The following is a 10,475-nucleotide window of genomic DNA, read 5'->3' on the forward strand; positions in this document are numbered from 1 at the left end:
AGTAACCGACATTGATGGCTCTAGCTGCATTTCTCCCTGGGAGTTGCTTACTTCACTTAAGTTATGTCCTCCTTCCAAGGATACCCTCACAGTCACTGAAAAACGAGTGTGGGGACAGAAAAATCTGGCCCCTTTGGCTCAATTTGCAGCAACTCTGAAGGGCTAGCCCATCTTCAGAGCTCTCGATAACACAGGCCAAAGGCTCACTTGCAACTCCGTCAACTGATCACTTCTCCCTCTCCCAATCCTAACTGCCTCACTCCCTTGCAGGTGTATCTCCCAAGAGCACTCTCCAATAAGCCTTCTACATTTGACTCCCATCTCAGAGGTTGAGTCTAAGGAAACCAATCTAAGACAGATTGGACCAGGAGTGTTCTATGGAAGCACTGTAGAATTGGATTTCGGAGCTGGACTACTCACCTGCTGGCCAGCTAAGATAAAACTTCATCACTCCTAGTAGTAGAATATGGATGTGGAAGGCTCCTGGCATGCTTTAGTGCTTTAACTGTTAAAACCTTCACCACTGATGAACTGAGATGGAATACAAGAATTAGGCCGGCACCGTGGCTCACTAGGCTAATCCTCCGCCTTGCGGCGCCGGCACACTGGGTTCTAGTCCCGGTCAGGGCGCCAGATTCTGTCCCGGATGCCCCTCTTCCAAGCCAGCTCTCTGCTGTGGCCCAGGAAGGCAGTGGAGGATGGCCCAAGTCCTTGGGCCCTGCACCCCATGGGAGACCAGGAGAAGCACCTGGCTCCTGGCTTCAGATCAGCGCAGTGCGCCAGCCGCAGCACGCCGGCCGCGGCGGCCATTGGAGGGTGAACCAACGGCAAAAGGAAGACCTTTCTCTCTGTCTCTCTCTCTCTCACTATCCACTCTGCCTGTCAAAAAAATAAATAAATAAAAAGGAATTAGGGATAACACAGGCTATTACAATATCTTTGATGCTTGAAATATGAGAAATGGATGGGTGAGCATTTTCATATCCGAGAACAACATGATTGTACATATTAAATGCATGAAATTTGTATCCCTTAAATAAATTAGTGTCAGTTCAATTCAGTAAGTATTGAAGTGTCTACTTTGTACCTAGAACATATGAAAATAGAACACAAAGCTGAGATTGGGACCTTAATGGTCCTCCACAGTATCATTTACTTCTACTGTTCGTGATACATGTCTTAGTCCCCTTACTCAGTGGCAGTGGTTCCCAAATTGCTACACTTCAGAATCACATGAAGATCTTTAAAAGATTCTGATGCCAGCCTCCTGCCACAGACATTCTGATTTAACTGGTATAGCGTAAACCTGGCCTGGGTGTGGCACTTTTAAAGCTCCCCAAGTGATTCTAATGTGTAGCAAAGATGAAAGATCACTAGGACAGACACTGCCTAGCTATCAAGGAAACTTTAGTTTGTGACAAATTTGCATAGTTTATTCTGATTTTTTCTAGCCTTTTATTGGTGTAAGTTTTGCAAGAATTATTTTTAAAGTTTATATTAGAAGGGACAAAACTGAAAAGTCAGTATATTGTATATTCCAACAATAAAATTTGCTTCTGAACTGAAGGCAACAAATGCACTTACAATATACAAATTTTTCCTTTTCCAATGGCTAGTGTTTGCATATACAGTATAAAATGGTACCAGGTGTTTAATGATTCTTTCATCACTTCGCCTTCCCGGATGACATACTTCTCCACTGCACTTTGAGCCGGGGAAGCACATTAGCTGGTGAGTTTTGAACCCTCTCCTAGTATGATTTTCAGCAACAAGCCCAGGCAGGCCTTGGAAGTTATGAATAGAACAGTAGAATAACAATGTACTTAGATTTCAGGAAAGAACAATCAAATAGAAACTAAACATCATGCAAGACTTCCTTCAGTTACTTATTTATGGTGACTTTAAACACTTTAAGTTACCTCCATTACCTTAATGATAATCACCTCTTCTGTTTTAATTACTATTCATTCACTCAGTGACTATGTACTGACCACGTTAGACACCGGTATTGTCAAAGGGCCTGAAAAGAAAAACAAAATTCAACTTTCCTTTCAGGAGGCTTAAAATCTAGAGAAGGAAATCAGATATGTATACAAGTGACTATTTGGATATAGTGTTTGGGAAGCGAGATACTCAAAAATTACTCCATTTCAAGCATTAGTAACCAAGAGAACTATGTTACCATTGAAAGAATTAAGGAACTCACTGGAAGATCACTATAAAACCAATGGTGATTGGCTTTATTTCAGATTGGAGTGTGCCAACTTTTCAATGGCAATTACGGTAACAATGTCCAGTGAAAGGATATTAGAACTTAGCAAAAGGTTCACACTGGGCTGGCCTAAGTCAATCTCATATTTCAATAAAAGGGAAAATGACTGCTGAAACTTAAAAGACAAAAAACCTCTCTCCCAGTGTTACTATGTAATATATCAAGTTCCCATTTTAAGGCATTTATTCTGTTGTTTAAGACATTGTCTTTCAAGGATTTCTTTTTGGAAAACATCAGATGAGTTATCCATGGTAGAACAAAAGAAAACATGCTCTATCTAGAGATGGTTTGAGTGAGGGTATTAAGCCTGGAGGAGATGCCACAGAAAACTGAAAATATGAGGCTTCTGGTCATTTGGATGGAGGATGAAGAACAAAAAGGAGAAGTGGCACACATATTTTACCTTCTTCTTATAAGACTATTATCAGGGAACCAAATGTCATAAGACATGAAAATGGCTGAAGTGACCTTGTACAAGTAACAGTTTCTAGAACTGTAGTTCTTCATTTTAAATGAGGGAACTCAATCACTAAAATAATCAAGCTCTGAAGTTCATCAATAGAGGTAAAAATTGAAAACTTGGCTCTCTATATTTGTGTGCTTGCCATCAAACAACCTACAGAATGAAAATGTCTGTACTTAAAACAATTTTGAAATACCAAATTGAGTTTAAAATGTCAAATTGGCTATTAAATTTGCTACACTTGTGATAGAATAACTAATCTTACAATCAGCTGTATTTGATTTCTTTAGTCTTACTTCCTTAAATCACAAATTACATTCTTGGGCTCAGCTATCCACTTGCACATACATGTCAATGCTGAGGGGGAAACTATAGACACTTTAACAAAATTCCACTTCTGATGGAAAGTGCATTTTTTGATAACGGCAGGTAAGGAGCAACATTGCATAAAACAATGAACTGATTCCACAACTCACACATAAATGCAGTCCCATTATGTTCAAACCACATATGAGGGAAGTTGTTTAAAATACATTTAAAGTTGAGGGGCCAGCACTATGGCATAGAGGGTAAAGCCACCGCCTGGAAGGCTGGGCATTGTATGTAGGCTCTGGTTGGAGTCCCAGCTGCTCCACTTCTGATCCTGCTCCTTACTAATGGCCTGAGAAAAGCAGCAGAATATGGCGAAAGTGTTTGTGCCCCTGCCACCCATGTGGGAGTCCTGAATGAAGCTCCTGGCTCCTGGCTTTGGCCTGGCCCAATGCTGGCTGTTGCTGCCATCTGAGCAGTGAACAGTGGATGGAAGATCTCTCCCTCTCTCTGTCCCCTCCCTCTAACTCTGACTTTCAAATAAATCAGCCTTTTCATATGCATTAAAGTTGCATAAACTGTAATCTAATAAAATACTGTAAGTCATGCAATGTTGATTTTAATCCAAAAGATATTAATATGGCCTAATACTCTAAATAGAAATCCTTTACTGTTCACCTAAATGAATCTTAAACTATACTGAATGTTTCTATACTGAAACTATACTGAATGCAAGTGTTCTATTTACCACCAGTCTTTTTCCTACTTAATCTGTATTTTCTTTTTTTTTTTTTTTTTTAATTAAACTTTTATTTAATGAATATAAATTTCCAAAGTATAGCTTATGGGTTACAATGGCTTCCCCCCTCCCATAACTTCCCTCCCGCCCGCTACCCTCCCCTTTCCCGCTCCCTTTCCCCTTCCATTCATGTAAAGATTCATTTTCAATTCTCTTTGTATACAGAAGATCAGTTTAGTATATATTAGGTAAAGATTTCAACTTTTTGCCCATATAGCAACATCAAGTGAAAAAACTACCATTGGATTACTAATTATAGCATTAAATAGCAATGTACAGCACATTAATCTGTATTTTCTTTGTATATCATGGGCCACTTGCAGTGTAAGTAGCATTGTACAAATTATAAAGCAGGATAATCTGCTGAAAATAAAACTATTTGCCTCTAAGAGATTATGTATACTTCTCTATACTAAAATAATAAAAGTGTGTATATATGTATCAGCACTCTGTTACTCTAATTAAATGCTGAATTCAAAGTACAGTAATACTTTCTTCCTAGTGGAAGGTACTGTAGAGTGAATACATTGAGTACAAAAGGGTTTAAAGAAAGGAAAGAATCAAGACAAACTAAAAGGCACCATGGGAGATTTTACACAGGAAATAGGATTTGAGCGTGAAATTTAAACAATCTATGGATGAGCAAAAAGGTAAAAAATGAGAGTTATGTAATTTCTTTAAAAATTAAATATAAGTTCCACAAAGAAAAAAAAACTAAAAAAAAAAAAAAAAAGCAAGCGCCAAATGAAGACAGCAGAATAAAAACAAGAATAAGAAGACATAGAAGGAAGCTCTTCAGAGACTGGCATTTTTTCATGCTTATAAGTTAATTAATTAACCAGAATAACCACAATGAAGATTGGTTTCATTGAATCACAGAACATCCGCTAGAGCTAGAGCGCTTAAGAAAGAGAATAAACTCTCTCCAACCATGCATTCAGAGTGCCAGCTAGCTCTACTGAAGCCCTAGAATTACTTTATAAACCTGACAATCTCCCAGAGGGGTTTTGAAGAGGTGATAGAGGCCAGTCAGCTGTGGGAAGTGGGCAGGAAGTTCATCTGTTTATAGATTACAGAAGATCATTGCTTCTTCCCTGACCAGTGAATGAACCCAGCCCGATCATCTGCTGCCCCACGGCTAATGCCACTGACCAAACCTTATGATGCGGCAGTGCTCATGCAGCAGCCTCCCTTTAATACACGTCCGTATAGGACCCCGTTTAACACTGCTTGGCTTTTGTGAGAGTCCTCTCTTCTACTTCTCCTTCTTAAGATGTACTTCCTCTTGCCAGCCCCTGAATAGAAGAGAGATCCTCTCAAATTTGCTCCCAAGGCTTCTACTTTCCTCATTCTGTTCTCTATTTGACAATGACACACTGCTGTCAGTCACTTACTCTGTCAGCCCAAGGTGACACAGCACGTGCCTTGTAACTTCAACTATCACAGCTTCAGAAAACTGCTAACTCTCCCTTTTCAGTCCTGGCTTCTCTCCAGAGTTCCAGCTCCACCTGTCTAACTCTACCACAATGTTCTTCCACTACCTGAAACAAAACATGCCTGGACCTAAACTCATCGTAACTCACTAGATTTGCTCCCTTCAACACCTCTACTTATCAGCAAAAGCTGGATGTTAATTTTATTTTCTTTCTTCACTTTTGCCAGTCATCAAATCCTGTAAAGTCTCCTTCACAAAATTTCTCACTCGTTCCATATTTCATTCCTAGATGTATGAAAATAATCTCCTAACTGGGTTTTCAGCTTCCTCTGTCTCTTCCTCTTCTAATCTAGGTTACTTTATCAATCTTCATAAAACACATTGTGTACATCAGGAGATTCTCAGTCAGAAAAATTTCCTGGGTAAACATTTAAAGTCCTCCATGATTCATCTCCTACTTTCCTCTAATATTTCCCCAATAGAGACACACTCATTGCTTTCCTAATTGGCCATGTGTATTACTTTCTTTGTAATTTTCTAGTGTTTTTCCTTCACAAATTGTTCCTGCTACCAACAGCATCCATGTCATACTTTTCCTTTTTAGACTCATCTCAATCCCATCTTTTCTACAGAGCCTTCTTCTCTGTGTCCCAACCTTTGGTGATTTTCTTTTTCTTCTAAATGTTGGAAATAATGAAGTTTAGTGTTCAGGGTTCCTGAAGTACTTATTAATCTAACCATCTTGGTACTTAATATAAGTATAGATTACATAAATACAATACATGTATTAATACATTGATAATATATTCTATGAATATTTTTATATTAATACTATGTCATAATGTTTACCATAACTATCTTTATTGATGTATACAAATTGCCTCTCTCCAACTAGACCACAAATCCCTAGAGACTGTTCTCTCTAAAGATGGAAAACATACAACAGAGCCCCAGAAACTTTAATTATGAAGTCTATTTTATTAGATTATTTTTTATTTACCTAAAAGATAAATTAACCTAGCATTTTTACACCAAAAGCATCAATACTGATTAACCAATAAATATAAACAAGTAACTAATTAAGAATCGAGTGCACTCTTAGTAATGAGAGCACAATGAAATCGAACCCAAAGTATGGAATTAGAAAAACTGCTGGCAGTTCATTAGAGCTCGAAGGAAAATCTTCTCTCCTGATTAAACAGATTCATTGATTTTTTTTTAGCTCTTAAAAGGTGCTAAGTGCTTCAGGTTAGTCCTGCTTCTACAAATAAACTACTTTCTAAGTATATCATCATGAATATTAGTAAGTTCATCTGACCTTTATCCATCTATATAGAAACCAAAACATGGGTTTATATTTGCTAAGATGCATTTAAGAAAAGGTTTAGAAAGAAGCTGCTAAAATCCAGTACTTTCTAATCAGTCTGATGCTTCACCCTTTCCTCCCCTAACAACATCCTTCAAAAGCTGCAGAAGACAGCTAATGTTTAGATGGTGAGTTTTTCTTGTATGGAGTACCTCGTCTCCACATTTTATAATTCTCAGTTCCCATCACTTTAGTCTTTCACCTAGGAGTGGTAAATGAAGCCAATACAAGCTTGCTAAAGCTAAAACAGAAGATATTTATTTTCTATACTCTTCTTGGTTTCCACCTAACCACCAACCACACCTCATCCAGCTAGAACTCCTTCCCCATCTCCCTGATCAACATAAGCCCAGAAATTAAAACAGTAAACAATCCCCATGAAAGGTGCTTTCCTGGTGCTGTCTAAAACAAACGCAGTCTTCTGTTGGGGCATTTAAAACATCACACAAGCATTCTTACTTAGATTAAATCATGGGTCTCCCTGGTCTCAGGCATGCCTAGACATGAACCATAAAGGGAATGAGATCCTTGGAGTTTCTCTAGTAACTGCAAGCCAAATCAACAGCAACCCTAAGAACAAGCATTCTTTTTTTTTTTCCAAACAGAACACATGGTTTTTGTCACTATTTTATTTTTTTAAGTTGTATTGCATACAAAATGAACCACATTTTAAAACATTATTTCAATCGCAATACATCTTTCTGTATTATATATGACTTTTTATATGAGTTTTATTTTTTATTACCTTCAAAGAAAAGCTCTTAAAAATCTAATTTTCAAGGCATCTAACGCACCTACTGCCTTGGATGGCAGCAAGTCAATTCAGGTAAGATACAACTAACAATTATAAAACATGAATTAGGAAGACGTTTTAAATATCGTGTTGGGCAAAAATGACAGAATGGTTTTTATAATTGTCCTAATGAAGATTTTGAGGTCTACATATTGGTAGAATGGAGTCTATTTCATTCCTCTTTTTCTTTGTATACATAAATTTGAATGAGTGTAGGATCTATCTAACGTATGGCACAATATTGTTCCTCTCCTATAAGTTGAATGAATACAAACTATAGTAGGTGGTATATAATCTACATTTTAATTATGTAAGTTATTTTTTTACAGTTAACATTTTATACTTTGATCTGATTTCTTACTCCTCACAGAATAAACTGCATTTGGCAAAAATGACTTACTCAAACTCATCCTTAGGAAGTAGTCTGAGGTTGGAAGTTGTGTTGAATGATCCTTTCCTAATTCATTTATTCAAAGAAAAGGAAAGAATTATTAGCAGAGATCCTCCAGAAATCTGTAACTGTGCCTTTACCCAACTTACTCCAAATACATACTTCTACATTAGCTGATGTGGAAAGAACAGGAAAATGTAATTGCCACAAGTCATTGCTTCTCTGGCTGCCCCCTGTCCTTCGTCCTCAACACCCAAATTTTCTCTTGCTTAAAGGACCTGCTTAAACCGTCTCTGAACTGTTACAGCTCTCACTGAGGCTCCCTTCCCTCTACTTCTATTAGTAAAGTCTACCCAGTTCAGTAATGTATTTTATACCGTCGTGAGTGGTAATGTGTGTCCACTTTGTGTCACCACCTGGATTGTACTATGGCCTTAGGTGCTGAACAAACAGCAGGTATTTCTACATGCTACAAGTAGAAATAGTTCTAAGGTTGACCTTGAGACTACAAAACGGAGGCTTTGATCTCAAGAGGACCACACCTTGACTTAATTAACAAGCGGGCGGGCTATGTGACTAGAACATCCTGTCCTCCCTCATTGCGTGGCTCTATAGGGTCAAGTCCCCAGCAACAGCAAGGGTGCAGATGGGACTCACAGAGGCCGTCCTCCGGCTTGACAGAGGCCAACCAGGCCTACATCCATGTGGAAAAGCAAGCCTACAGCAACGAGGTACCTGGAAATCCGCTGTCCCGGAGGAAAGGGCATGACAATTGGGTGGGCTCCGAAGGGCTTCTTGGGAGCTGGGGAGAAGAGCAGCTCTTTGCCCCTCCTACTACCTCAGGAAGAGAAACTTCTCCAGACTCGGCGCCTCCATCGCCCACGGCCCCTTCCCTCAGCCTCCTCCCCTCCTCCCGAGTCGCCCCTCCTCCCACCTCGCGCCCGCCCCGCCCCCTCTGCCCGCCGGGTTCCAAGGGCGGTTGGCAGACCTCGGCCACGGTCACTCGGTCCCTCGGAGCTGCGGGACGCTAAGGGGTTGCGAGAGCTCTCTGGGAGGTTTGGGCTAGGAACTTCAGAGAAGTTTCCTGAAGCGGGCCCGACCGGGCGTGAGGAAACGGCCCGAAGAGGCGAAGAGGGGAAAAAAAAAAAGGGGGGGTGAGGGGGACGTGAGTTGGAGGGTCCCGAGAGGTGCGGGAGACGGCGGGCAGGAGGCGCTCCCGGGGGTCACCTGGGGTCGGGGGCCGCGGCGCCGGCGGACCCAGGGCCCCCGGGCAGCGCCGCCCGCTGGCCGAGCTATGCTTGGTGTGCGCGGCGAGCCCAGAGGGGCCGGGTGCAGCCGGGCGCTGGCCGGGCGTGGGTGCCCGGTGGGCCCGAGACGCCGTCGGGTGTCCGCCCCTGATGAAACGGGGAGGCGAGGCCGCTCGGGGACACGACGTCGGTGCTGCGGACCGTCCGGGAGCTGCAGCCGCGGGGCGCCCGGTGCTCGGTTTGTAGGCAGTGTGATTAGCTGATTGTACTGTGGTGCTTACAATCACTAACTCCACTGCCATCAAAACAAGGCACAGCATCACCGCCGCGCCGCCGGAGGACGACGCCGGCTCTGCGCCTCCCTGGAGACGTGCTGCGCTAGCGTCGGGGAGCCCACGCCCTGTCAGCGCGCCGGAGAGGCCCCGGGAAGGCCGGCGGCTGCCCGCTCGAGACCCGGGGCCGTCGTGGGTCTGCGGTAGCAGTAACCGCACGGCGGCCCGGGTTCCGGCGAGGAAAGCGAAGCCCGTGGAGGTTGGATGGCGTTCATTGGAAGCTAAGAAGACATTTGAACCGCTTGGACCCCGTCGCAACTAATATGCTGAATGCTGAGGATTCACGGTGCCCGGGTTTCGTTATTTAGTAGGGTTCTCACCAACCCGGGCACCTAAAAGTGAGCTGCGGCTTCAGCAACGATTTGCTCATCACAAGGAATGGTGGCACGAACTTGAGACCAGAGTGTTCCCGTGAGTCTAGTTACTAGGCAGTGTAGTTAGCTGATTGCTGATAGTACCAATCACTAACCACACGGCCAGGTAAAAAGATTTGAGAGTTCATCCAGATGCGTTGCCTGGGCAACATGAGCGCGTTTCAGGAAGGAGGGGTTTTGGAATATTGTCCATTGCCTATCAATATCTCAGCCACGAGGAAAAGAGTTTAGCTGGTAAAATGTACTATGTATCTTTCAGTACTCCTTCAGGATTTAAGATATACTGGGAAACAGGATCAGTTTTACCTTAGCCGATTGATCTGTTATCATCCTGACTTGTGATTGCCAAATCTTGAACTTTCTGTGAGACTCTATTGTTAGTAATATTTTGGGAAAATAAAGTGCCGTGAAAACAAATTGCGGTTATCACCATGAGTCCATTTGCTTTCCTACCATCAGGGAAACGGTTAAATTGTTCCTGATCAGCACAACAATCTCCTGGGAGTGTGCTCTCACAACTTGTTAATACTTTTATAAGAATAATTTTTCATGATTCAGTCCACTCAGGAACATCCCTTCTATAAACTATTGTTGCACTGTAGGCAACTTTTAATGGGAATTGGTAAATGCAGTTACGATTTAAATCTAGCTGGTTTCCTAAGATTTGTCCTGATAGAGGGGGGAAGTCACAACA

The sequence above is a fragment of the Lepus europaeus genome, chromosome 7, assembly GCF_033115175.1.
Source record: "Lepus europaeus isolate LE1 chromosome 7, mLepTim1.pri, whole genome shotgun sequence".
Taxonomy (NCBI): Eukaryota; Metazoa; Chordata; class Mammalia; order Lagomorpha; family Leporidae; genus Lepus; species Lepus europaeus.